We start from the raw sequence: 26,763 nt of genomic DNA on the forward strand, positions 1-26,763 counted from the left end.
TACCAGTAACCAGGTCACTGTTGTGACCCCACCTTAGGTTAACCCTGAGTTAAAAGAACCTCTTGAAAACCCAACTAGAGTGGAAGTGGTTCACCCTGTGGATAGAAACTTATATATTCCTGTACAATCTATAACACTGTGTAAAAACTTTGTTGAAACTGACAGGAACCTTAGTGTTCATGTCACACACCCTGTGTGATGTATGTCCTATAGAATAAAGGCCCCTTCAGTTAAAACTGTAGTGGCTGAACCATTTTAAAACCCACTTACTGTAGAAGTGGTTCCTAATACTCAAAACCTGGATTCACCTGAAAGCCCACTTACAGTGGAGGTGATCCAGATGGATGTACAAAGCTTAGGTGTTTTTAACAACCCTAAGAGGGCAAGGAGTTCCCTTGACCCCAAGGTAGGAATTGAGTTTTCTCCTTTAGTTCAGAGTGCCCAGAATGAAACTTCTGGGCCTGAAGAACTGAAAACCAAAAAGAGTTATGAGAAACCTAAGAATAGCTTTCTTACTAGGCCTTGTAATAAAAAGCCTGTGACTCCAACTACGCCTACAGGAGAGATGGATAGGTGTTCTGACAAGCCTAGGATCTCTGTTTCAAGAGACCACTCTAAACCTGTGGGATCCTCTACGGAGAACCCTACTGGAAGTCCTAATGTTAGCAGGGCAACCTCTAACAAAGGCAAATCAAAATCTTGAATATTAGGGAAATGGGAGCCCAAACCATGCTCTATCATTTCAGTTCCAATTCTAAAGTCTTTGACCCACACTGCTTCTGAGGAAGGGGTGGATAGACAAGTTGGAAACCTAACTAGGCCTTTGAGGACTGGTAAACCTCAGAGCTGGTGGAATTCCAGAAAAGATATGTCTAAGGCTAAACCCCTTGACATTGTGGGCTCTTCTGCTGAAAACCCCCTTATAAATCCTAGTGTTAGAAGGGAAAACCCTAACCAAGGTAAAAACATATCTAAGAGGAAGTGGAAGAATGTACAATGCTTTGCTACCACCCCTCCAACTAGGATACATGAGACCCAACCTGCTCATGTGAGAGAGGTGGTGAGGAATCGTGGAGACCCCTCTAGGTCTAAGGGATTTCTTTATAAGAACCCTTTTAAAAAGCCTATTGTAGGTTCAGAGGTTGTCACAACTTCTGAGGGACTGTTTCATCAGATCCCCTATACTTTAGACAAGAGTAAAGTCCCCAACACTACTTGTAAGTCATATAGTTTGCAAATGATAACTAATATAAGAAAAAGTATCAGAGCAAGGGTTACAAAAAGATTGCTAGTGACTCAGCAAACAGTTTAACTGACTTGAAACAAGAGATCCATCCAGGTGAGGATCAGCTTCTCCTGTTCCTTAGCATGGTGGGACGAGTGTTAGGTAAGATTTCCACAGAGATGGAAAATCTTCCTTTCCTGGTTCAACTCCAGAACTTTTAGCTTTTCTAGTGGGATATTTTTCATTAATACCTCAGTGAGTGGGAACCTTTTTCCACACTCACCTAATCCCTAACTCGTTTTATGGATGTCACTGTTAAGACTCTCCATAATGTCTTTTTAAAGTTATCATGTCTAACAACTTATTGGCAATAAGTGCCTGTTGTTGCTGGGTTGCCCTAGGGGCTCCCCATTTCAATTTCTTATGCTAACCCTGAGTGAATTACAGTTCCCAAGGGTAGAAAGGATCTTTGGATTCCGTTTACATTTTTTCTGTGAAACCAGCACACCCCACCTTATGTGGAGTGCTAGGGAGAGACAATGTATCCCCTTTCACATTAAAACTGTAACAATTCTGTTACAGTGACAAGCTTACCTTTAATGGCTGGTGGCAGTGATACCTTTTACTAATTTGGTGCACCTTTACCGCAGGCTGTAATCACAGCTGCAGTAAAGGCACTTATGGGTGCTCATTTTACCAAAATGGCCCCTGTCTTCTTTTTCTGCCATTTTAGTGTTTCTTGCTATTTCCTGTTCCTTCCCCTGACATCCAGGGTGGGAAATTCCTCTGTTTGCGTTTTGTCTTTGGAGGGAGTCCCCTGGACACCCCGCCCAGGCTCCAGTCAGTCTGTAAGCATAGGAAGAGGGGGAGGAGTCCAAAACGTCCCCCTCCTTTGTCTTACGCCTTCCTTCAACTGGGACAAATCCCAGTGTGGGGCTGGCTGTCCTGATTGGACAACCAGATTCCCCGTTTCTTATAAAATGCAGGGAGAGAATGCAGAGGTTGTGCTGTAATTCCTGATAAATACTGGAAACCTGGAAGCTGAAGTCATGTTGACCATTGGAACAGAAAATCGAAGAGGATGATGAAGGAAAAGTGGTGGTAATGATTTCCAGCGACCAGAGAGCCTGCTGTGTAACCAGAGTCTGCTGCAGCCCTTACTTCCAATGAACCTGGTGTCTCTGAAAACAACAACCCAAACCCAGAACCTGGTTACACTCACTTGACTCAAGAGGACCTGCATTTTGAGCTATCCCACGGGTTGCTGCGATCGTGCGTTCTTGCAATACCCCAATACCCTGGGAACTCCAGCCACTGTGTGGTGCACAGTCTTCCAAATTCTGAATCTCGCTGAACCTTCGTGGGAATCGTGGTGTATCTCCAGAGACACAAATCGAGTCCAAAAAGTCCCCTCACAAGAGTGCTGGACCTTTTAAACAACGAGAATTCAACCGCTATTTTCTGTCTTCTTCTATGCTCCTTGAAAAGGCGCAAAATATGCAGAAACGCATTCAGCCATGACAGAAATCTTGCCTAGAGCCTTCTTCATTGATCCCTGCTGCAAAGTCCCTTCTGAGGTCTTGTGTTCAGTCTCCAGGACAAGGAATCCACTGACTGGGTATTTGGCTGCAGTCCCTGAAGTTCCCCTGCTGCAATCTCTTCTTCATTGCTGAGGTACTGTGTTGGCTTGGGTATATACTTAGCTTAAGCCTGTTGGGATTTCTGTGTAATCCTGGGGTGTTTTCTGTGATTGGGAGGTCCCTCCTCCAGTACACCCAGTCCCACTGCTAAAATCCTGCTGGGTTGTCTTCTGTGAAGCCCCTGGACCATCATCTAACCCTAGAAGTAAAGTACTCACCTGTTTGCCAGTTTTCCTAAGGAAACTCTGACTTTTGCTACTAAAGAACTTATTCTAACACTGCCTGTTGGTCACTAGTCCTAGTGACCCCCACTTCTGCCACTGAGAACACTCATGCTCCAAGAATAAGGGAAAGACTATTAAGGGATTGGGACTTCTGCCTAGAAAAGAAATCAAGTGTTTTACTTACTTGTAACGAGTTGGTGGGTAACTGTAATTCTCAGAGTGAACAGTTACAAAAGTTCTTACTGATCATGAATGTGTGATGCACTATTCTTAAAAGTATGGTTAACATCTGTTCTTCCTTAGCCACTGTTTTACCAGTCTAAAAGAAATTAGATGTAAAGGTATTTTACTCTCCTGTGATTAGGTTGTGCCTCTTTACAAAAGTAATGTGTTGGTTTCACCAGATTATTCCTGAAGGGTAATTGTATGAGTGTCCTCCAACTGTTTGTATCACCAGGTTAGTCCTGTTTGGATAACAGCATGAGTGTCCCCCAACTGGGTCTTGCTTCCTCTGACTTGCTGCTAGCCTGTCCTCAATAAGTCTACATGAGGTTGTTGCCTACCTAGAATAACTATTCAGTAGATTGTGACATTGGGTTTTACTTTCCCCTTCATTGTGAAGTTAAAGTATGTGGGTTTTACTTACCTTGTGTTAGCTGTGTGCCATCCGAAACAAGTTACCAGAGTTACTGCTTACCTCAATCTGGGGTTCCCTGATTTCCAAAGCATCTGTAATTGTATATTACCGCCTTAGGTTTTACTCACCAGGTATAACTGTGTGTTATGACAAAAGTAGTTATAGGTTTCTACTGCACCTAGAATAAGTGGTTCACTATTCGCCAAAAAGTATATTGTTGTGTTGACTGTTTATGTGATTTGTTCCAAGAATCACTGTACAACTGGAAGGCCTACTGCCCTTGTATTACCAAAAGTAATCTGCAAGTAACCATTGGTCTTTTACTCCCAAAGAATAGGTTTGACCTATACTAAAAGTGTATAACAAGATTTTGACTTCGCTAGAACTACTGTTAGGTGTTCCAAATAAGGTTAATACTCGGGTCTGTGTACTTTCAAGTATAGTGGTGTGTTTTATATTATGATTTCATATAATGTGTTAGTACTTACTTAACCCCTAGATTTATCTGGGCCTACCTGTATTTAAATAAATCCTTTATTTTTACAATACATAGTGGTTCAGTGTTTCTTTGGATCATTTGTATTACAATTTCACTTGTACTGTATCTACTGCCCGCTCTCCCTCCTAAGATAAGCCTGGCTGCTCTGTCTATGCTACCCCGAACTCAGGTGGTACAGCCTTATACTAAGAGTGGAATCTTGTACTGCCTCAGTAGAATGGTTTTCCTAAGCCCTTAGCTGGACTTCAGAAAAACTGCCCTAACACTGTTGGCATGCTCTGGGATAAAGGTGGATTACATTACATTGACTATTGATATACTTTGTGTCCAAAGGAAACCATCCAGTGGGTTTGGTTCAGCCAAGGTAAAGAGTACTTATTGTATTTAACACAAGAACCAACACCATGGCCTGCTTTAGGCCTGAGTACTATTCTTATGCTGCAATGGAAAATGTGGTCACAATGTGTATAGAGAAGGGCCTCAATTGTGAAGGAAGTAAGCTTGAATTATTACAAAGGTTATGGGACCACATGCATGGTTTCAGTGAACCTATGTCCACTTTTAACAATATTGCTGGGAGTGAGGGCAATGAGGGTTCAGACAGCTGTCCAAACTCCTCAGAGGAGGAATGTGAGGGTTCCGATGAGGAGGATATTAGTTCACCCCCCTCCCCTTCTTTTGCCTCTACCTTACTGCCTAACATGTGCTCTGAGATACCTAAGGAACTGAAAATAAGAACATTCCTGTGGAAAAACAATTTGGAAATGTGGGAATATGGGAAAAAGTATAACAGGTCTGTAGAAGACAGTTTTCTGCACCACTCTTCTTTTTCCAGGTTTTCTGTGTCTACAGCTTTGAGGTTCCCAGAATTGTTGAGTCAGTATCAGATGAAGTATGACATTGTTGTATGGCTGAAAACTTTCGACCTCACTTGTAAAAGGTTTGGTCTGTATGAGAGTGATAGAATACCCTGTGTTATTTTTAGACTTCCAAAGATAGACTACCAAGTGCTCTTGGATTTACATGAAGTAGAAAGAGGTAACTGGGATAGTGTAAAAACAGCTCTCATGGATAGATATAAGAAGACAGCTTCTCCATATCTAAACCTCTTAAGGGACTCTGAGAATAGAAGTAGGTAAAAAAGTGCTGTCTCCTCATCCCTTAAGAAATCTGTCAATACTGAGTATAGCAGTAAAACTGTGGTCTTAGACTCAGCTGAGCCCCCTTGTAAAAAGGCTGAGGCTTTTAACCTTGAAGTAAGAGATGTCCCCTTAGGAGACCCCTCCTTAGAGATAAAAGGCATTAACTGCCACTCTGAAGGGCACATTGGTGTAGCACCCATAAATTCAAATAGGGACAAAGCCCCTAGATCCCACAAAGCTAGAGGTCACTCCTGTGACCCCACCTTTAGCTGCTGCTAAGGTGATAGAGCCCCTTGAAAAACCACATATAGTGGAAGTGGTTCAACTAGTCCCCAGAAACTTAAAAACATCTGTCCAAGTACCAATATGGTGTAATACCAGTAACCAGGTCACTGTTGTGCCCCCACCTTCAGTTAACACTGAGTTAAAAGAACCTCTTGAAAACCCAACTAGAGTGGAAGTGGTTCACCCTGTGGATAGAAACTTATATATTCCTGTACAATCTATAACACTGTGTAAAAACTTTGTTGAAACTGACAGGAACCTTAGTGTTCATGTCACACACCCTGTGTGATGTATGTCCTAGAGAATAAAGGCCCCTTCAGTTAAAACTGTAGTGGCTGAACCATTTGAAAACCCACTTACTGTAGAAGTGGTTCCTAGAACTCAAAACCTGGATTCACCTGAAAGCCCACTTACAGTGGAGGTGATCCAGATGGATGTACAAAGCTTAGGTGTTTTTAACAACCCTAAGAGGGCAAGGAGTTCCCTTGACCCCAAGGTAGGAATTGAGTTTTCTCCTTTAGTTCAGAGTGCCCAGAATGAAACTTCTGGGCCTGAAGAACTGAAAACCAAAAAGAGTTATGAGAAACCTAAGAATAGCTTTCTTACTAGGCCTTGTAATAAAAAGCCTGTGACTCCAACTACTCCTACAGGAGAGATGGATAGGTGTTCTGACAAGCCTAGGATCTCTGTTTCAAGAGACCACTCTAAACCTGTGGGATCCTCTACAGAGAACCCTACTGTAAGTCCTAATGTTAGCAGGGCAACCTCTAACAAAGGCAAATCAAAATCTCGAATATTAGGGAAATGGGAGCCCAAACCATGCTCTATCATTTCAGTTCCAATTCTAAAGTCTTTGACCCACACTGCTTCTGAGGAAGGGGTGGATAGACAAGTTGGAAACCTAACTAGGCCTTTGAGGACTGGTAAACCTCAGAGCTGGTGGAATTCCAGAAAAGATATGTCTAAGGCTAAACCCCTTGACATTGTGGGCTCTTCAGCTGAAAACCCCCTTATAAATCCTAGTGTTAGAAGGGAAAACCCTAACCAAGGTAAAAACATATCTAAGAGGAAGTGGAAGAATGTACAATGCTTTGCTACCACCCCTCCAACTAGGATACATGAGACCCAACCTGCTCATGTGAGAGAGGTGGTGAGGAATCATGGAGACCCCTCTAGGTCTAAGGGATTTCTTTATAAGAACCCTTTTAAAAAGCCTATTGTAGGTTCAGAGGTTGTCACAACTTCTGAGGGACTGTTTAATCAGATCCCCTATACCTTAGACAAGAGTAAAGTCCCCAACACTACTTGTAAGTCATATAGTTTGCAAATGATAACTAATATAAGAAAAAGTATCAGAGCAAGGGTTACAAAAAGATTGCTAGTGACTCAGCAAACAGTTTAACCGACTTGAAACAAGAGATCCATCCAGGTGAGGATCAGCTTCTCCTGTTCCTTAGCATGGTGAGACGAGTGTTAGGTAAGATTTCCACAGAGATGGAAAATCTTCCTTTCCTGGTTCAACTCCAGAACTTTTAGCTTTTCTAGTGGGATATTTTTCATTAATACCTCAGTGAGTGGGAACCTTTTTCCACACTCACCTAATCCCTAACTCGTTTTATGGATGTCACTGTTAAGACTCTCCATAATGTCTTTTTAAAGTTATCATGTCTAACAACTTATTGGCAATAAGTGCCTGTTGTTGCTGGGTTGCCCTAGGGGCTCCCCATTTCACTTTCCTATGCTAACCTTGAGTGAACTAAAGTTCCCAAGGGTAGAAAGGATCTTTGGATCCCGTTTACATTTTATTCTGTGAAACCAGCACACCCCACCTTATGTGGAGTGCTAGGGAGAGACAATGTATCCCCTTTCACATTAAAACTGTAACAATTCTGTTACAGTGACAAGCTTACCTTTAATGGCTGGTGGCAGTGATACCTTTTACTAATTTGGTGCACCTTTACCGCAGGCTGTAATCACAGCTGCAGTAAAGGCACTTATGGGTGCTCATTTTACCAAAATGGCCCCTGTCTTCTTTTTCTGCCATTTTAGTGTTTCTTGCTATTTCTTGTTCCTTCCCCTGACATCCAGGGTGGGAAATTCCTTTGTTTGAGTTTTGTCTTTGGAGAGAGTCCCCTGGACACCCCGCCCAGGCTCCAGTCAGTCTGTAAGCACAGGAAGAGGGGGAGGAGTCCAAAACGTCCCCCTCCATTGTCTTACGCATTCCTTCAACTGGGACAAATCCCAGTGGCGGGCTGGCTGTCCTGATTGGACAACCAGATTCCCCTTTTCTTATAAAATGCAGGGAGAGAATGCAGAGGTTGTGCTGTAAATCCTGATAAATACTGGAAACCTGGAAGCTGAAGTCATGTTGACCATTGGAACAGAAAATCGAAGAGGATGATGAAGGAAAAGTGGTGGTAATGATTTCCAGCGACCAGAGAGCCTGCTGTGTAACCAGAGTCTGCTGCAGCCCTTACTTCCAATGAACCTGGTGTCTCTGAAAACAACAACCCAAACCCAGAACCTAATGCGACTCACTTGACTTAAGAGGACCTGCATTTTGAGCTATCCCACGGGTTGCTGCGATCGTGCGTTCTTGCAATACCCCAATACCCTGGGAACTCCAGCCACTGTGTGGTGCACAGTCTTCTGAATTTTGAAACTCGCTGAAACTTCCTGGGAATCCTGGTGTATCTCCAGAGACACAAATCGAGTCCAAAAAGTCCCCTCACAAGAGTGCTGGACCTTTTAAACAACGAGAATTCAACCGCTATTTTCTGTCTTCTTCTATGCTCCTTGAAAAGGCGCAAAATCTGCAGAAAAGCATTCAGCCATGACAGAAATCTTGCCTAGAGTCTTCTTCATTGATCCCTGCTGCAAAGTCCCTTCTGAGGTCTTGTGTTCAGTCTCCAGGACAAGGAATCCACTGACTGAGTATTTGGCTGCAGTCCCTGAAGTTCCCCTGCTGCAATCTCTTCTTCATTGCTGAGGTACTATGTTGGCTTGGGTATATACTTAGCTTAAGCCTGTTGGGATTTCTGTGTAGTCCTGGGGTGTTTTCTGTGATTGGGAGGTCCCTCCTCCAGTACACCCAGTCCCACTGCTAAAATCCTGCTGGGGTGTCTTCTGTGAAGCCCCTGGACCATCTTCTAACCCTAGAAGTAAAGTACCCACCTGTTTGCCAGTTTTCCTAAGGAAACTCTGACTTTTGCTACTACAGAACTTATTCTAACACTGCCTGTTGGTCACTAGTCCTAATGACCCCCACTTCTGCCACTGAGAACACTCATGCTCCAAGAATAAGGGAAAGACTATTAAGGGATTGGGACTTCTGCCTAGAAAAGAAATCAAGGGTTTTACTTACTTGTAACGAGTTGGTGGGTAACTGTAATTCTCAGAGTGAACAGTTACAAAAGTTCTTACTGATCATGAATGTGTGATGCACTATTCTTAAAAGTATGGTTAACATCTGTTCTTCCTTAGCCACTGTTTTACCAGTCTAAAAGAAAGTAGATGTAAAGGTATTTTACTCTCCTGTGATTAGGTTGTGCCTCTTTACAAAAGTAATGTGTTGGTTTCACCAGATTATTCCTGAAGGGTAATTGTATGAGTCTCCTCCAACTGTTTGTATCACCAGGTTAGTCCTGTTTGGAGAACAGTATGAGTGTCCCCCAACTGGGTCTTGCTTCCTCTGACTTGCTGCTAGCCTGTCCTCAATAAGTCTACATTAGGTTGTTGCCTACCTAGAATAACTATTCAGTAGATTGTGACATTGGGTTTTACTTTCCCCTAAATTGTGAAGTTAAAGTATGTGGGTTTTACTTACCTTGTGTTAGCTGTGTGCCACCCAAAACAAGTTACCAGAGTCATTGCTTACCTCAATCTGGGGTTCCCTGATTTCCAAAGCATCTGTAATTGTATATTACCTCCTTAGGTTTTACTCACCAGGTATAACTGTGTGTTATGACAAAAGTAGTTATAGGTTTCTACTGCACCTAGAATAAGTGTTTGACTATTCACCAAAAATTATATTGTTCTGTTGACTTTTTATGTGATTTGTTCCAAGAATCACTGTACAACTGGAAGGCCTACTGCCCTTGTATTACCAAAAGTAATCTGAAAGTAACCATTGGTCTTTTACTCCCAAAGAATAGGTTTGACCTATACTAAAAGTGTATATCAAGATTTTGACTTCGCTAGAACTACTGTTAGGTGTTCCAAATAAGGTTAATACTCGGGTCTGTGTACTTTCAAGTATAGTGGTGTGTTTTATATTGTGATTTTATATAATGTGTTAGTACTTACTTAACCCCTAGATTTATCTGGGCCTACCTGTATTTTAATAAATCCTTTATTTTTACAATACATAGTGGTTCAGTGTTTCTTTGGATCATTTGTATTACAATTTCACTTGTACTGTATCTATTGCTCGCTCTCCCTCCTAAGATAAGCCTGGCGGCTCTGTCTATGCTACCCCGAACTCAGGTGGTACAGCCTTATACTAAGAGTGGAATCTTGTACTGCCTCAGTAGAATGGTTTTCCTAAGCCCTTAGCTCGACTTCAGAAAAAGTGCCCTAACACTCTTGGCATGCTCTGGGATAAAGGTGGATTACATTACATTGACTATTGATATACTTTGTGTCCAAAGGAAACCATCCAGTAGGTTTGGTTCAGCCAAGGTAAAGTGTACTTATTGTATTTAACACAAGAACCAACACGATGGCCTGCTTTAGGCCTGAGGACTATTCTTATGCTGCAATGGAAAATGTGGTCACAATGTGTATAGAGAAGGGCCTCAATTGTGAAGGAAGTAAGCTTGAATTATTACAAAGGTTATGGGACCATATGCATGGTTTCAGTGAACCTATGTCCACTTCTAACAATATTGCTGGGAGTGAGGGCAATGAGGGTTCAGACAGCTGTCCAAACTCCTCAGAGGAGGAATGTGAGGGTTCCGATGAGGAGGATATTAGTTCACCCCCCTCCCCTTCTTTTGCCTCTACCTTACTGCCTAACATGTGCTCTGAGATACCCAATGAACTGAAAATAAGAACATTCCTGTGGAAAAACAATTTGGAAATGTGGGAATATGGGAAAAAGTATAACAGGTCTGTAGAAGACAGTTTTCTGCACCACTCTTCTTTTTCCAGGTTTTCTGTGTCTACAGCTTTGAGGTTCCCAGAATTGTTGAGTCAGTATCAGATGAAGTATGACATTGTTGTATGGCTGAACACTTTCGACCTCACTTGTAAAAGGTTTGGTCTGTATGAGAGTGATAGAATACCCTGGGTTATTTTTAGACTTCCAAAGATAGACTACCAAGTGCTCTTGGATTTACATGAAGTAGAAAGAGATAACTGGGATTGTGTAAAAACAGCTCTCATGGATAGATATAAGAAGACAGCTTCTCCATATCTAAACCTCTTAAGGGACTCTGAGAATAGAAGTAGGTAAAAAAGTGCTGTCTCCTCATTCCTTAAGAAATCTGTCAATACTGAGTATAGCATTCAAAGTGGGGTCTTAGACTCAGCTGAGCCCCCTTGTAAAAAGGCTGAGGCTTTTAACCTTGAAGTAAGAGATGTCCCCTTAGGAGACCCCTCCTTAGAGATAAAAGGCATTAACTGTCACTCTGAAGGGCACATTGGTGTAGCACCCATAAATTCAAATAGGGACAAAGCCCCTAGATCCCACAAAGCTAGAGGTCACTCCTGTGACCCCACCTTTAGTTGCTGCTAAGGTGATAGAGCACCTTGAAAAACCACATATAGTGGAGGTGGTTCAACTAGTCCCCAGAAACTTAAAAGCTTCTGTCCAAGTACCAATATGGTGTAATACCAGTAACCAGGTCATTGTTGTGACCCCACCTTCATTTAACACTGAGTTAAAAGAACCTCTTGAAAACCCAACTAGAGTGGAAGTGGTTCACCCTGTGGATAGAAACTTATATATTCCTGTACAATCTATAACACTGTGTAAAAACTTTGTTAAAACTGACAAGAACCTTAGTGTTCATGTCACATCCCTGTGTGATGTATGTCCTATAGAATAAAGGCCCCTTCAGTTAAAACTGTAGTGGCTGAACCATTTGAAAACCCACTTACTGTAGAAGTGGTTCCTAAAACTCAAAACCTGGATTCACCTGAAAGCCCACTTACAGTGGAGGTGATCCAGATGGATGTACAAAGCTTAGATGTTTTTAACAACCCTAAGAGGGCAAGGAGTTCCCTTGACCCCAAGGTAGGAATTGAGTTTTCTCCTTTAGTTCAGAGTGCCCGGAATGAAACTTCTAGGCCTGAAGAACTGAAAACCAAAAAGAGTTATGAGAAACCTAAGAATAGCTTTCTTACTAGGCCTTCTAATAAAAAGCCTGTGACTCCAACTACTCCTACAGGAGAGATGGATAGGTGTTCTGACAAGCCTAGGATCTCTGTTTCAAGAGACCACTCTAAACCTGTGGGATCCTCTACAGAGAACCCTACTGTAAGTCCTAATGTTAGCAGGGCAACCTCTAACAAAGGAAAATCAAAATCTTGAATATTAGGGAAATGGGAGCCCAAACCATGCTCTATCATTTCAGTTCCAATTCTAAAGTCTTTGACCCACACTGCTTCTGAGGAAGGGGTGGATAGACAAGTTGGAAACCTAACTAGGCCTTTGAGGACTGGTAAACCTCAGAGCTGGTGGAATTCCAGAAAATATATGTCTAAGGCTAAACCCCTTGACATTGTGGGCTCTTCTGCTGAAAACCCCCTTATAAATCCTAGTGTTAGAAGGGAAAACCCTAACCAAGGTAAAAACATATCTAAGAGGAAGTGGAAGAATGTACAATGCTTTGCTACCAACCCTCCAACTAGGATACATGAGACCCAACCTGCTCATGTGAGAGAGGTGGTGAGGAATCATGGAGACCCCTCTAGGTCTAAGGGATTTCTTTATAAGAACCCTTTTAAAAAGCCTATTGTAGGTTCAGAGGTTGTCGCAACTTCTGAGGGACTGTTTAATCAGATCCCCTATACCTTAGACAAGAGTAAAGTCCCCAACACTACTTGTAAGTCATATAGTTTGCAAATGATAACTAATATAAGAAAAAGTATCAGAGCAAGGGTTACAAAAAGATTGCTAGTGACTCAGCAAACAGTTTAACCGACTTGAAACAAGAGATCCATCCAGGCGAGGATCAGCTTCTCCTGTTCCTTAGCATGGTGGGACGAGTGTTAGGTAAGATTTCCACAGAGATGGAAAATCTTCCTTTCCTGGTTCAACTCCAGAACTTTTAGCTTTCCTAGTGGGATATTTTTCATTAATACCTCAGTGAGTGGGAACCTTTTTCCACACTCCCCTAATCCCTAACTCGTTTTATGGATGTCACTGTTAAGACTCTCCATAATGTCTTTTTAAAGTTATCATGTCTAACAACTTATTGGCAATAAGTGCCTGTTGTTGCTGGGTTGCCCTAGGGGCTCCCCATTTCACTTGCTTATGCTAACCTTGAGTGAACTACAGTTCCCAAGGGTAGAAAGGATCTTTGGATCCCGTTTACATTTTATTCTGTGAAACCAGCACACCCCACCTTATGTGGAGTGCTAGGGAGAGACAATGTATCCCCTTTCACATGAAAACTGTAACAATTCTGTTACAGTGACAAGCTTACCTTTAATGGCTGGTGGCAGTGATGCCTTTTACTAATGTGGTGCACCTTAACCGCAGGCTGTAATCACAGCTGCAGTAAAGGCACTTATGGGTGCTCATTTTACCAAAATGGCCCCTGTCTTCTTTTTCTGCCATTTTAGTGTTTCTTGCTATTTCTTGTTCCTTCCCCTGACATGCAGGGTGGGACATTCCTTTGTTTGAGTTTTGTCTTTGGAGGGAGTCCCCTGGACACCCCGCCCAGGCTCCAGTCAGTCTGTAAGCACAGGAAGAGGGGAAGGAGTCCAAAACATCCCCCTCCTTTGTCTTACGCCTTCCTTCATCTGGAACAAATCCCAGTGGGGGGCTGGCTGTCCTGATTGGACAACCAGATTCCCCTTTTCTTATAAAATGCAGGGAGAGAATGCAGAGGTTGAGCTGTAATTCCTGATAAATACTGGAGACCTGGAAGCTGAAGTCATGTTGACCATTGGAACAGAAAATCGAAGAGGATGATGAAGGAAAAGTGGTGGTAATGATTTCCAGCGACCAGAGAGCCTGCTGTGTAACCAGAGTCTGCTGCAGCCCTTACTTCCAATGAACCTGGTGCCTCTGAAAACAACAACCCAAACCCAGAACCTGGTGAGACTCACTTGCCTCAAGAGGACCTGCATTTTGAGCTATCCCACGGGTTGCTGCGATCGTGCGTTCTTGCAATACTCCAATACCCTGGGAACTCCAGCCACTGTGTGGTGCACAGTCTTCCGAATTCTGAATCTCGCTGAAACTTCGTGGGAATCCTGGTGTATCTCCAGAGACACAAATCGAGTCCAAAAAGTCCCCTCACAAGAGTGCTGGACCTTTTAAACAACGAGAATTCAACCGCTATTTTCTGTCTTCTTCTATGCTCCTTCAAAAGTCGCAAAATCTGCAGAAACGCATTCAGCCATGACAGAAATCTTGCCTAGAGCCTTCTTCATTGATCCCTGCTGCAAAGTCCCTTCTGAGGTCTTGTGTTCAGTCTCCAGGACAAGGAATCCACTGACTGGGTATTTGGCTGCAGTCCCTGAAGTCTGAAGTTCCCCTGCTGCAATCTCTTCTTCATTGCTGAGGTACTGTGTTGGCTTGGGCATATACTTAGCTTAGGCCTGTTGGGATTTCTGTGTAGTCCTGGGGTGTTTTCTGTGATTGGGAGATCCCTCCTCCAGTACACCCAGTCCTACTGCTAAAATCCTGCTGGGGTGTCTTCTGTGAAGCCCCTGGACCATCTTCTAACCCTAGAAGTAAAGTACTCACCTGTTTGCCAGTTTTCCTAAGGAAACTCTGACTTTTGCTACTAAAGAACTTATTCTAACACTGCCTGTTGGTCACTAGTCCTAGTGACCCCCACTTCTGCCACTGAGAACACTCATGCTCCAAGAATAAGGGAAAGACTATTAAGGGATTGGGACTTCTGCCTAGAAAAGAAATCAAGTGTTTTACTTACTTGTAACGACTTGGTGGGTAACTGTAATTCTCAGAGTGAACAGTTACAAAAGTTCTTACTGATCATGAATGTGTGATGCACTATTCTTAAAAGTATGGTTAACATCTGTTCTTCCTTAGCCACTGTTTTACCAGTCTAAAAGAAAGTAGATGTAAAGGTATTTTACTCTCCTGTGATTAGGTTGTGCCTCTTTACAAAAGTAATGTGTTGGTTTCACCAGATTATTCCTGAAGGGTAATTGTATGAGTGTCCTCCAACTGTTTGTATCACCAGGTTAGTCCTGTTTGGATAACAGTATGAGTGTCCCCCAACTGGGTCTTGCTTCCTCTGACTTGCTGCTAGCCTGTCCTCAATAAGTCTACATTAGGTTGTTGCCTACCTAGAATAACTATTCAGTAGATTGTGACATTGGGTTTTACTTTCCCCTTCATTGTGAAGTTAAAGTATGTGGGTTTTACTTACCTTGTGTTAGCTGTGTGCCATCCGAAACAAGTTACCAGAGTTATTGCTTACCTCAATCTGGGGTTCCCTGATTTCCAAAGCATCTGTAATTGTATATTGCCTCCTTAGGTTTTACTCACCAGGTATAACTGTGTGTTATGACAAATGTAGTTATAGGTTTCTACTGCACCTAGAATAAGTGTTTCACTATTCACCAAAAAGTATATTGTTGTGTTGACTGTTTATGTGATTTGTTCCAAGAATCTCTGTACAACTGGAAGGCCTACTGCCCTTGTATTACCAAAAGTAATCTGAAAGTAACCATTGGTCTTTTACTCCCAAAGAATAGGTTTGACCTATACTAAAAGTGTATAACAAGATTTTGACTTCGCTAGAACTACTGTTAGGTGTTCCAAATAAGGTTAATACTCGGGTCTGTGTACTTTCAAGTATAGTGGTGTGTTTTATATTGTGATTTCATATAATGTGTTAGTACTTACTTAACCCCTAGATTTATCTGGGCCTACCTGTATTTAAATAAATCCTTTATTTTTACAATACATAGTGGTTCAGTGTTTCTTTGGATCATTTGTATTACAATTTCACTTGTACTGTATCTACTGCCCGCTCTCCCTCCTAAGATAAGCCTGGCTGCTCTGTCTATGCTACCCCGAACTCAGGTGGTACAGCCTTATACTAAGAGTGGAATCTTGTACTGCCTCAGTAGAATGGTTTTCCTAAGCCCTTAGCTGGACTTCAGAAAAACTGCCCTAACACTGTTGGCATGCTCTGGGATAAAGGTGGATTACATTACAGTGACTATTGATATACTTTGTGTCCAAAGGAAACCATCCAGTGGGTTTGGTTAAGCCAAGGTAAAGTGTACTTATTGTATTTAACACAAGAACCAACACCATGGCCTGCTTTAGGCCTGAGGACTATTCTTATGCTGCAATGGAAAATGTGGTCACAATGTGTTTAGAGAAGGGCCTCAATTGTGAAGGAAGTAAGCTTGAATTATTACAAAGGTTATGGGACCATATGCATGGTTTCAGTGAACCTATGTCCACTTCTAACAATATTGCTGGGAGTGAGGGCAATGAGGGTTCAGACAGCTGTCCGAACTCCTCAGAGGAGGAATGTGAGGGTTCCGATGAGGAGGATATTAGTTCACCCCCCTCCCCTTCTTTTGCCTCTACCTTACTGCCTAACATGTGCTCTGAGATACCTAAGGAACTGAAAATAAGAACATTCCTGTGGAAAAACAATTTGGAAATGTGGGAATATGGGAAAAAGTATAACAGGTCTGTAGAAGACAGTTTTCTGCACCACTCTTCTTTTTCCAGGTTTTCTGTGTCTACAGCTTTGAGGTTCCCAGAATTGTTGAGTCAGTATCAGATGAAGTATGACATTGTTGTATGGCTGAAAACGTTCGACCTCACTTGTAAAAGGTTTGGTCTGTATGAGAGTGATAGAAAACCCTGGGTTGTTTTTAGACTTCCAAAGATAGACTACCAAGTGCTCTTGGATTTACATGAAATAGAAAGAGGTAACTGGGATAGTGTAAAAACAGCTCTCATGAATAGATATAAGAAGACAGCTTCTCCATATCTAAACCTCTTAAGGGACTCTGAGAATAGAAGTAGGTAAAAAAGTGCTGTCTCCTCATCCCTTAAGAAATCTGTCAATACTGAGTATAGCCGTAAAACTGTGGTCTTAGACTCAGCTGAGCCCCCTTGTAAAAAGGCTGAGGCTTTTAACCTTGAAGTAAGAGATGTCCCCTTAGGAGACCCCTCCTTAGAGATAAAAAGCATTAACTGCCACTCTGAAGGGCACATTGGTGTAGCACCCATAAATTCAAATAGGGACAAAGCCCCTAGATCCCACAAAGCTAGAGGTCACTCCTGTGACCCCACCTTTAGCTGCTGCTAAGGTGATAGAGCCCCTTGAAAAACCACATATAGTGGAAGTGGTTCAACTAGTCCCCAGAAACTTAAAAACTTCTGTCCAAGTACCAATATGGTGTAATACCAGTAACCAGGTCACTGTTGTGACCCCACCTTCAGTTAACACTGAGTTAAAAGAACCTCTTGAAAATCCAACTAGAGTGGAAGTGGTTCACCCTGTGGATAGAAACTTATATATTCCTGTAGAATCTATAACACTGTGTAAAACCTTTGTTAAAACTGACAGGAACCTTAGTGTTCATGTCACACACCCTGTGTGATGTATGTCCTATAGAATAAAGGCCCCTTCAGTTAAAACTGTAGTGGCTGAACCATTTGAGAACCCACTTACTGTAGAAGTGGTTCCTAAAACTCAAAACCTGGATTCACCTGAAAGCCCACTTACAGTGGAGGTGATCCAGATGGATGTACAAAGCTTAGGTGTTTTTAACAACCCTAAGAGGGCAAGGAGTTCCCTTGACCCCAAGGTAGGAATTGAGTTTTCTCCTTTAGTTCAGAGTGCCCAGAATGAAACTTCTGGGCCTGAAGAACTGAAAACCAAAAAGAGTTATGAGAAACTAAGAATAGCTTTCTTACTAGGCCTTGTAATAAAAAGCCTGTGACTCCAACTACGCCTACAGGAGAGATGGATAGGTGTTCTGACAAGCCTAGGATCTCTGTTTCAAGAGACCACTCTAAACCTGTGGGATCCTCTACGGAGAACCCTACTGTAAGTCCTAATGTTAGCTGGGCAACCTCTAACAAAGGCAAATCAAAATCTTGAATATTAGGGAAATGGGAGCCCAAACCATGCTCTGTCATTTCAGTTCCAATTCTAAAGTCTTTGACCCACACTGCTTCTGAGGAAGGGGTGGATAGACAAGTTGGAAACCTAACTAGGCCTTTGAGGACTGGTAAACCTCAGAGCTGGTGGAATTCCAGAAAAGATATGTCTACGGCGAAACCCCTTGACATTGTGGGCTCTTCTGCTGAAAACCCCCTTATAAATCCTAGTGTTAGAAGGGAAAACCCTAACCAAGGTAAAAACATATCTAAGAGGAAGTGGAAGAATGTACAATGCTTTGCTACCACCCCTCCAACTAGGATACATGAGACCCAACCTGCTCATGTGAGAGAGGTGGTGAGGAATCGTGGAGACCCCTCTAGGTCTAAGGGATTTCTTTATAAGAACCCTTTTAAAAAGCCAATTGTAGGTTCAGAGGTTGTCACAACTTCTGAGGGACTGTTTCATCAGATCCCCTATACCTTAGACAAGAGTAAAGTCCCCAACACTACTTGTAAGTCATATAGTTTGCAAATGATAACTAATATAAGAAAAAGTATCAGAGCAAGGGTTACAAAAAGATTGCTAGTGACTCAGCAAACAGTTTAACTGACTTGAAACAAGAGATCCATCCAGGTGAGGATCAGCTTCTCCTCTTCCTTAGCATGGTGGGACGAGTGTTAGGTAAGATTTCCACAGAGATGGAACATCTTCCTTTCCTGGTTCAACTCCAGAACTTTTAGCTTTTCTAGTGGGATATTTTTCATTAATACCTCAGTGAGTGGGAACCTTTTTCCACACTCACCTAATCCCTAACTCGTTTTATGGATGTCACTGTTAAGACTCTCCATAATGTCTTTTTAAAGTTATCATGTCTAACAACTTATTGGCAATAAGTGCCTGTTGTTGCTGGGTTGCCCTAGGGGCTCCCCATTTCACTTTCTTATGCTAACCTTGAGTGAACTACAGTTCCCAAGGGTAGAAAGGATCTTTGGATCCCGTTTACATTTTATTCTGTGAAACCAGCACACCCCACCTTATGTGGAGTGCTAGGGAGAGACAATGTATCCCCTTTCACATTAAAACTGTAACAATTCTGTTACAGTGACAAGCTTACCTTTAATGGCTGGTGGCAGTGATACCTTTTACTAATTTGGTGCACCTTTACCGCAGGCTGTAATCACAGCTGCAGTAAAGGCACTTATGGGTGCTCATTTTACCAAAATGGCCCCTGTCTTCTTTTTCTGCCATTTTAGTGTTTCTTGCTATTTCTTGTTCCTTCCCCGACATCCAGGGTGGGAAATTCCTTTGTTTGAGTTTTGTCTTTGGAGGGAGTCCCCTGGACACCCCGCCCAGGCTCCAGTCAGTCTGTAAGCACAGGAAGAGGGGGAGGAGTCCAAAACGTCCCCCTCCTTTGTCTTACGCCTTCCTTCGATTGGGACAAATCCCAGTGGGGGGCTAGCTGTCCTGATTGGACAACCAGATTCCCCTTTTCTTATAAAATGCAGGGAGAGAATGCAGAGGTTGTGCTGTAAATCCTGATAAATACTGGAAACCTGGAAGCTGAAGTCATGTTGACCATTGGAACAGAAAATCGAAGAGGATGATGAAAGAAAAGTGGTGGTAATGATTTCCAGCGACCAGAGAGCCTGCTGTGTAACCAGAGTCTGCTGCAGCCCTTACTTCCAATGAACCTGGTGTCTCTGAAAACAAGTGAGACTCACTTGACTCAAGAGGACCTGCATTTTGAGCTATCCCACGGGTTGCTGCGATCGTGCGTTCTTGCAATACCCTGGCAACTCCAGCCACTGTGTGGTGCACAGTCTTCCGAATTCTGAATCTCGCAGAAACTTCGTGGGAATCCTGGTGTATCTCCAGAGACACAAATCGAGTCCAAAAAGTCCCCTCACAAGAGTGCTGGACCTTTTAAACAACGAGAGTTCAACCGCTATTTTCTGTCTTCTTCTATGCTCCTTGAAAAGGTGCAAAATTTGCAGAAACGCATTCAGCCATGACAGAAATCTTGCTTAGAGCCTTCTTCATTGATCCCTGCTGCAAGGTCCCTTCTGAGGTCTTGTGTTCAGTCTCCAGGACAAGGAATACACTGACTGGGTATTTGGCTGCAGTCCCTGAAGTCTGAAGTTCCCCTGCTGCAATCTCTTCTTCATTGCTGAGGTACTGTGTTGGCTTGGGCATATACTTAGTTTAAGCCTGTTGGGATTTCTGTGTAGTCCTGGGGTGTTTTCTGTGATTGGGAGGTCCCTCCTCCAGTACACCCAGTCCCACTGCTAAAATCCTGCTGGGGTGTCTTCTGTGAAGCCCCTGGACCATCTTCTAACCCTAGAAGTAAAGTACTCACCTGTTTGCCAGTTTTCCTAAGGAAACTCTGACTTTTGCTACTAAAGAACTTATTCTAACACTGCCTGTTGGTCACTAGTCCTAGTGACCCCCACTTCTGCCACTGAGAACACTCATGCTCCAAGAATAAGGGAAAGACTATTAAGGGATTGGGACTTCTGCCTAGAAAATAAATCAAGTATTTTACTTACTTGTAACGAGTTGGTTGGTAACTGTAATTCTCAGAGTGAACAGTTACAAAAGTTCTTATTGATCATGAATGTGTGATGGACTATTCTTAAAAGTATGGTTAACATCTCTTCTTCCTTAGCCACTGTTTTACCAGTCTAAAAGAAAGTAGATGTAAAGGTATTTTACTCTCCTGTGATTAGGTTGTGCCTCTTTACAAAAGTAATGTGTTGGTTTCACCAGATTATTCCTGAAGGGTAATTGTATGAGTGTCCTCCAACTGTTTGTATCACCAGGTTAGTCCTGTTTGGATAACAGTATGAGTGTCCCCCAACTGGGTCTTGCTACCTCTGACTTGCTGCTAGCCTGTCCTCAATAAGTCTACATTAGGTTGTTGCCTACCTAGAATAACTATTCAGTAGATTGTGACATTGGGTTTTACTTTCCCCTTCATTGTGAAGTTAAAGTATGTGGGTTTTACTTACCTTGTGTTAGCTGTGTGCCATCCAAAACAAGTTACCAGAGTTATTGCTTACCTCAATCTGGGGTTCCCGGATTTCCAAAGCATCTGTAATTGTATATTACCTCCTTAGGTTTTACTCACCAGGTATAACTGTGTGTTATGACAAAAGTAGTTATAGGTTTCTACTGCACCTAGAATAAGTGTTTCACTATTCACCACAAAGTATATTGTTGTGTTGACTGTTTATGTGATTTGTTCCAAGAATCACTGTACAACTGGAAGGCCTACTGCCCTTGTATTACCAAAAGTAATCTGAAAGTAACCATTGGTCTTTTACTCCCAAAGAATAGGTTTGACCTATACTAAAAGTGTATAACAAGATTTTGACTTCGCTAGAACTACTGTTAGGTGTTCCAAATAAGGTTAATACTCGGGTCTGTGTACTTTCAAGTATAGTGGTGTGTTTTATATTGTGATTTCATATAATGTGTTAGTACTTACTTAACCCCTATATTTATCTGGGCCTACCTGTATTTAAATAAATCCTTTATTTTTACAATACATAGTGGTTCAGTGTTTCTTTGGATCATTTGTATTACAATTTCACTTGTACTGTATCTACTGCCCGCTCTCCATCCTAAGATAAGCCTGGCTGCTCTGTCTATGCTACCCCGAACTCAGGTGGTACAGCCTTATACTAAGAGTGGAATCTTGTACTGCCTCAGTAGAATGGTTTTCCTAAGCCCTTAGCTGGACTTCAGAAAAACTGCCCTAACACTGTTGGCATGCTCTGGGATAAAGGTGGATTACATTACATTGACTATTGATATACTTTGTGTCCAAAGGAAACCATCCAGTGGGTTTGGTTCAGCCAAGGTAAAGAGTACTTATTGTATTTAACACAAGAACCAACACCATGGCCTGCTTTAGGCCTGAGTACTATTCTTATGCTGCAATGGAAAATGTGGTCACAATGTGTATAGAGAAGGGCCTAAATTGTGAAGGAAGTAAGCTTGAATTATTACAAAGGTTATGGGACCACATGCATGGTTTCAGTGAACCTATGTCCACTTTTAACAATATTGCTGGGAGTGAGGGCAATGAGGGTTCAGACAGCTGTCCAAACTCCTCAGAGGAGGAATGTGAGGGTTCCGATGAGGAGGATATTAGTTCACCCCCTCCCCTTCTTTTGCCTCTACCTTACTGCCTAACATGTGCTCTGAGATACCCAAGGAACTGAAAATAAGAACATTCCTGTGGAAAAACAATTTGGAAATGTGGGAATATGGGAAAAAGTATAACAGGTCTGTAGAAGACAGTTTTCTGCACCACTCTTCTTTTTCCAGGTTTTCTGTGTCTACAGCTTTGAGGTTCCCAGAATTGTTGAGTCAGTATCAGATGAAGTATGACATTGTTGTATGGCGGAAAACTTTCGACCTCACTTGTAAAAGGTTTGGTGTGTATGAGAGTGATAGAATACCCTGGGTTATTTTTAGACTTCCAAAGATAGACTACCAAGTGCTCTTGGATTTACATGAAGTAGAAAGAGGTAACTGGGATAGTGTAAAAACAGCTCTCATGGATAGATATAAGAAGACAGCTTCTCCATATCTAAACCTCGTAAGGGACTCTGAGAATAGAAGTAGGTAAAAAAGTGATGTCTCCTCATCCCTTAAGAAATCTTTCAATACTGAGTATAGCAGTAAAACTGTGGTCTTAGACTCAGCTGAGCCCCCTTGTAAAAAGGCTGAGGCTTTTAACCTTGAAGTAAGAGATGTCCCCTCAGGAGACCCCTCCTTAGAGATAAAAGGCATTAACTGCCACTCTGAAGGGCACATTGGTGTAGCACCCATAAATTCAAATAGGGACAAAGCCCCTAGATCCCACAAAGCTAGAGGTCACTCCTGTGACCCCACCTTTAGCTGCTGCTAAGGTGATAGAGCCCCTTGAAAAATCACATATAGTGGAAGTGGTTCAACTAGTCCCCAGAAACTTAAAAACTTCTGTCCAAGTACCAATATGGTGTAATACCAGTAACCAGGTCACTGTTGTGACCCCACCTTCAGTTAACACTGAGTTAAAAGAACCTCTTGAAAACCCAACTAGAGTGGAAGTGGTTCACCCTGTGGATAGAAACTTACATATTCCTGTACAATCTATAACACTGTGTAAAAACTTTGTTGAAACTGACAGGAACCTTAGTGTTCATGTCACACACCCTGTGTGATGTATGTCCTAGAGAATAAAGGCCCCTTCAGTTAAAACTGTAGTGGCTGAACCATTTGAAAACCCACTTATTGTAGAAGTGGTTCCTAAAACTCAAAACCTGGATTCACCTGAAAGCCCACTTACAGTGGAGGTGATCTAGATGGATGTACAAAGCTTAGGTGTTTTTAACAACCCTAAGAGGGCAAGGAGTCCCTTGACCCCAAGGTAGGAATTGAGTTTTCTCCTTTAGTTCAGAGTGCCCAGAATGAAACTTCTGGGCCTGAAGAACTGAAAACCAAAAAGAGTTATGAGAAACCTAAGAATAGCTTTCTTACTAGGCCTTCTAATAAAAAGCCTGTGACTCCAACTACTCCTACAGGAGAGATGGATAGGTGTTCTGACAAGCCTAGGATCTCTGTTTCAAGAGACCACTCTAAACCTGTGGTATCCTCTACAGAGAACCCTACTGTAAGTCCAAATGTTAGCAGGGCAACCTCTAACAAAGGCAAATCAAAATCTCGAATATTAGGGAAATGGGAGCCCAAACCATGCTCTATCATTTCAGTTCCAATTCTAAAGTCTTTGACCCACACTGCTTCTGAGGAAGGGGTGGATAGACAAGTTGGAAACCTAACTAGGCCTTTGGGGACTGGTAAACCTCAGAGCTGGTGGAATCCCAGAAAAGATATGTCTAAGGCTAAACCCCTTGACATTGTGGGCTCTTCTGCTGAAAACCCCCTTATAAATCCTAGTGTTAGAAGGGAAAACCCTAACCAAGGTAATAACATATCTAAGAGGAAGTGGAATAATGTACAATGCTTTGCTACCAACCCTCCAATTAGGATACATGAGACCCAACCTGCTCATGTGAGAGAGGTGGTGAGGAATCACGGAGACCCCTCTAGGTCTAAGGGATTTCTTTATAAGAACCCTTTTAAAAAGCCTATTGTAGGTTCAGAGGTTGTCACAACTTCCGAGGGACTGTTTAATCAGATCCCCTATACCTTAGACAAGAGTAAAGTCCCCAACACTACTTGTAAGTCATATAGTTTGCAAATGATAACTAATATAAGAAAAAGTATCAGAGCAAGGGTTACAAAAAGATTGCTAGTGACTCAGCAAACAGTTTAACCGACTCAAGAGATCCATCCAGGTGAGGATCAGCTTCTCCTGTTCCTTAGCATGGTGGGACGAGTGTTAGGTAAGATTTCCACAGAGATGGAAAATCTTCCTTTCCTGGTTCAACTCCAGAACTTTTCGCTTTTCTAGTGGGATATTTTTCATTAATACCTCAGTGAGTGGGAACCTTTTTCCACACTCACCTAATCCCTAACTCGTTTTATGGATGTCACTGTTAAGACTCTCCATAATGTCTTTTTAAAGTTATCATGTCTAACAACTTATTGGCAATAAGTGCCTGTTGTTGCTGGGTTTCCCTAGGGGCTCCCCATTTCACTTTCTTATGCTAACCTTGAGTGAACTACAGTTCCCAAGGGTAGAAAGGATCTTTGGATCCCGTTTACATTTTATTCTGTGAAACCAGCACACCCCACCTTATGTGGAGGGCTAGGGAGAGACAATGTATCCCCTTTCACATTAAAACTGTAACAATTCTTTTACAGTGACAAGCTTACCTTTAATGGCTGGTGGCAGTGATACATTTTACTAATTTGGTGCACCTTTACCGCAGGCTGTAATCACAGCTGCAGTAAAGGCACTTATGGGTGCTCATTTTACCAAAATGGCCCCTGTCTTCTTTTTCTGCCATTTTAGTGTTTCTTGCTATTTCTTGTTCCTTCCCCTGACATCCAGAGTGGGAAATTCATTTGTTTGAGTTTTGTCTTTGGCGGGAGTCCCCTGGACACCCCGCCCAGGCTCCAGTCAGTCTGTAAGCACAGGAAGAGAGGGAGGAGTCCAAAACGTCCCCCTCCTTTGTCTTACGCCTTCCTTCAACTGGGACAAATCCCAGTGGGGGGCTGGCTTTCCTGATTGGACAACAAGATTCCCCTTTTCTTATAAAATGCAGGGAGAGAATGCAGAGGTTGTGCTGTAAATCCTGATAAATACTGGAAACCTGGAAGCTGAAGTCATGTTGACCATTGGAACAGAAAATCGAAGAGGATGATGAAGGAAAAGTGGTGGTAATGATTTCCAGCGACCAGAGAGCCTGCTGTGTAACCAGAGTCTGCTGCAGCCCTTACTTCCAATGAACCTGGTGTCTCTGAAAACAACAACGCAAACCCAGAACCTAATGAGACTCACTTGACTCAAGTGGACCTGCATTTTGAGCTATCCCACGGGTTGCTGCGATCGTGCGTTCTTGCAATACCCCAATACCCTGGGAACTCCAGCCACTGTGTGGTGCACAGTCTTCCGAATTCTGAATCTCGCTGAAACTTCGTGGGAATCCTGGTGTATCTCCAGAGACACAAATCGAGTCCAAAAAGTCCCCTCACAAGAGTGCTGGACCTTTTAAACAACGAGAATTCAACCGCTATTTTCTATCTTCTTCTATGCTCCTTGGAAAGGCGCAAAATCTGCAGAAACGCATTCAGCCATGACAGAAATCTTGCCTAGAGCCTTCTTCATTGATCCCTGCTGCAAGGTCCCTTCTGAGGTCTTGTGTTCAGTCTCCAGGACAAGGAATCCACTGACTGGGTATTTGGCTGCAGTCCCTGAAGTTCCCCTGCTGCAATCTCTTCTTCATTGCTGAGGTACTATGTTGGCTTGGGTATATACTTAGCTTAAGCCTGTTGGGATTTCTGTGTAGTCCTGGGGTGTTTTCTGTGATTGGGAGGTCCCTCCTCCAGTACACCCAGTCCCACTGCTAAAATCCTGCTGGGGTGTCTTCTGTGAAGCCCCTGGACCATCTTCTAACCCTAGAAGTAAAGTACCCACCTGTTTGCCAGTTTTCCTAAGGAAACTCTGACTTTTGCTACTAAAGAACTTATTCTAACACTGCCTGTTGGTCACTAGTCCTAGTGACCCCCACTTCTGCCACTGAGAACACTCATGCTCCAAGAATAAGGGAAAGACTATTAAGGGATTGGGACTTCTGCCTAGAAAAGAAATCAAGTGTTTTACTTACTTGTAACGAGTTGGTGGGTAACTGTAATTCTCAGAGTGAACAGTTACAAAAGTTCTTACTGATCATGAATGTGTGATGCACTATTCTTAAAAGTATGGTTAACATCTGTTCTTCCTTAGCCACTGTTTTACCAGTCTAAAAGAAAGTAGATGTAAAGGTATTTTACTCTCCTGTGATTAGGTTGTGCCTCTTTACAAAAGTAATGTGTTGGTTTCACCAGATTATTCCTGAAGGGTAATTGTATGAGTGTCCTCCAACTGTTTGTATCACCAGGTTAGTCCTGTTTGGATAACAGTATGAGTGTCCCCCAACTGGGTCTTGCTTCCTCTGACTTGCTGCTAGCCTGTCCTCAATAAGTCTACATTAGGTTGTTGCCTACCTAGAATAACTATTCAGTAGATTGTGACATTGGGTTTTACTTTCCCCTTCATTGTGAAGTTAAAGTATGTGGGTTTTACTTACCTTGTGTTAGCTGTGTGCCACCCAAAACAAGTTACCAGAGTCATTGCTTACCTCAATCTGGGGTTCCCTGATTTCCAACG

Source organism: Ambystoma mexicanum, chromosome 5p, assembly GCF_040938575.1.
Source record: "Ambystoma mexicanum isolate Mex_15411 chromosome 5p, UKY_AmexF1_1, whole genome shotgun sequence".
In the NCBI taxonomy this organism is placed as follows: Eukaryota; Metazoa; Chordata; class Amphibia; order Caudata; family Ambystomatidae; genus Ambystoma; species Ambystoma mexicanum.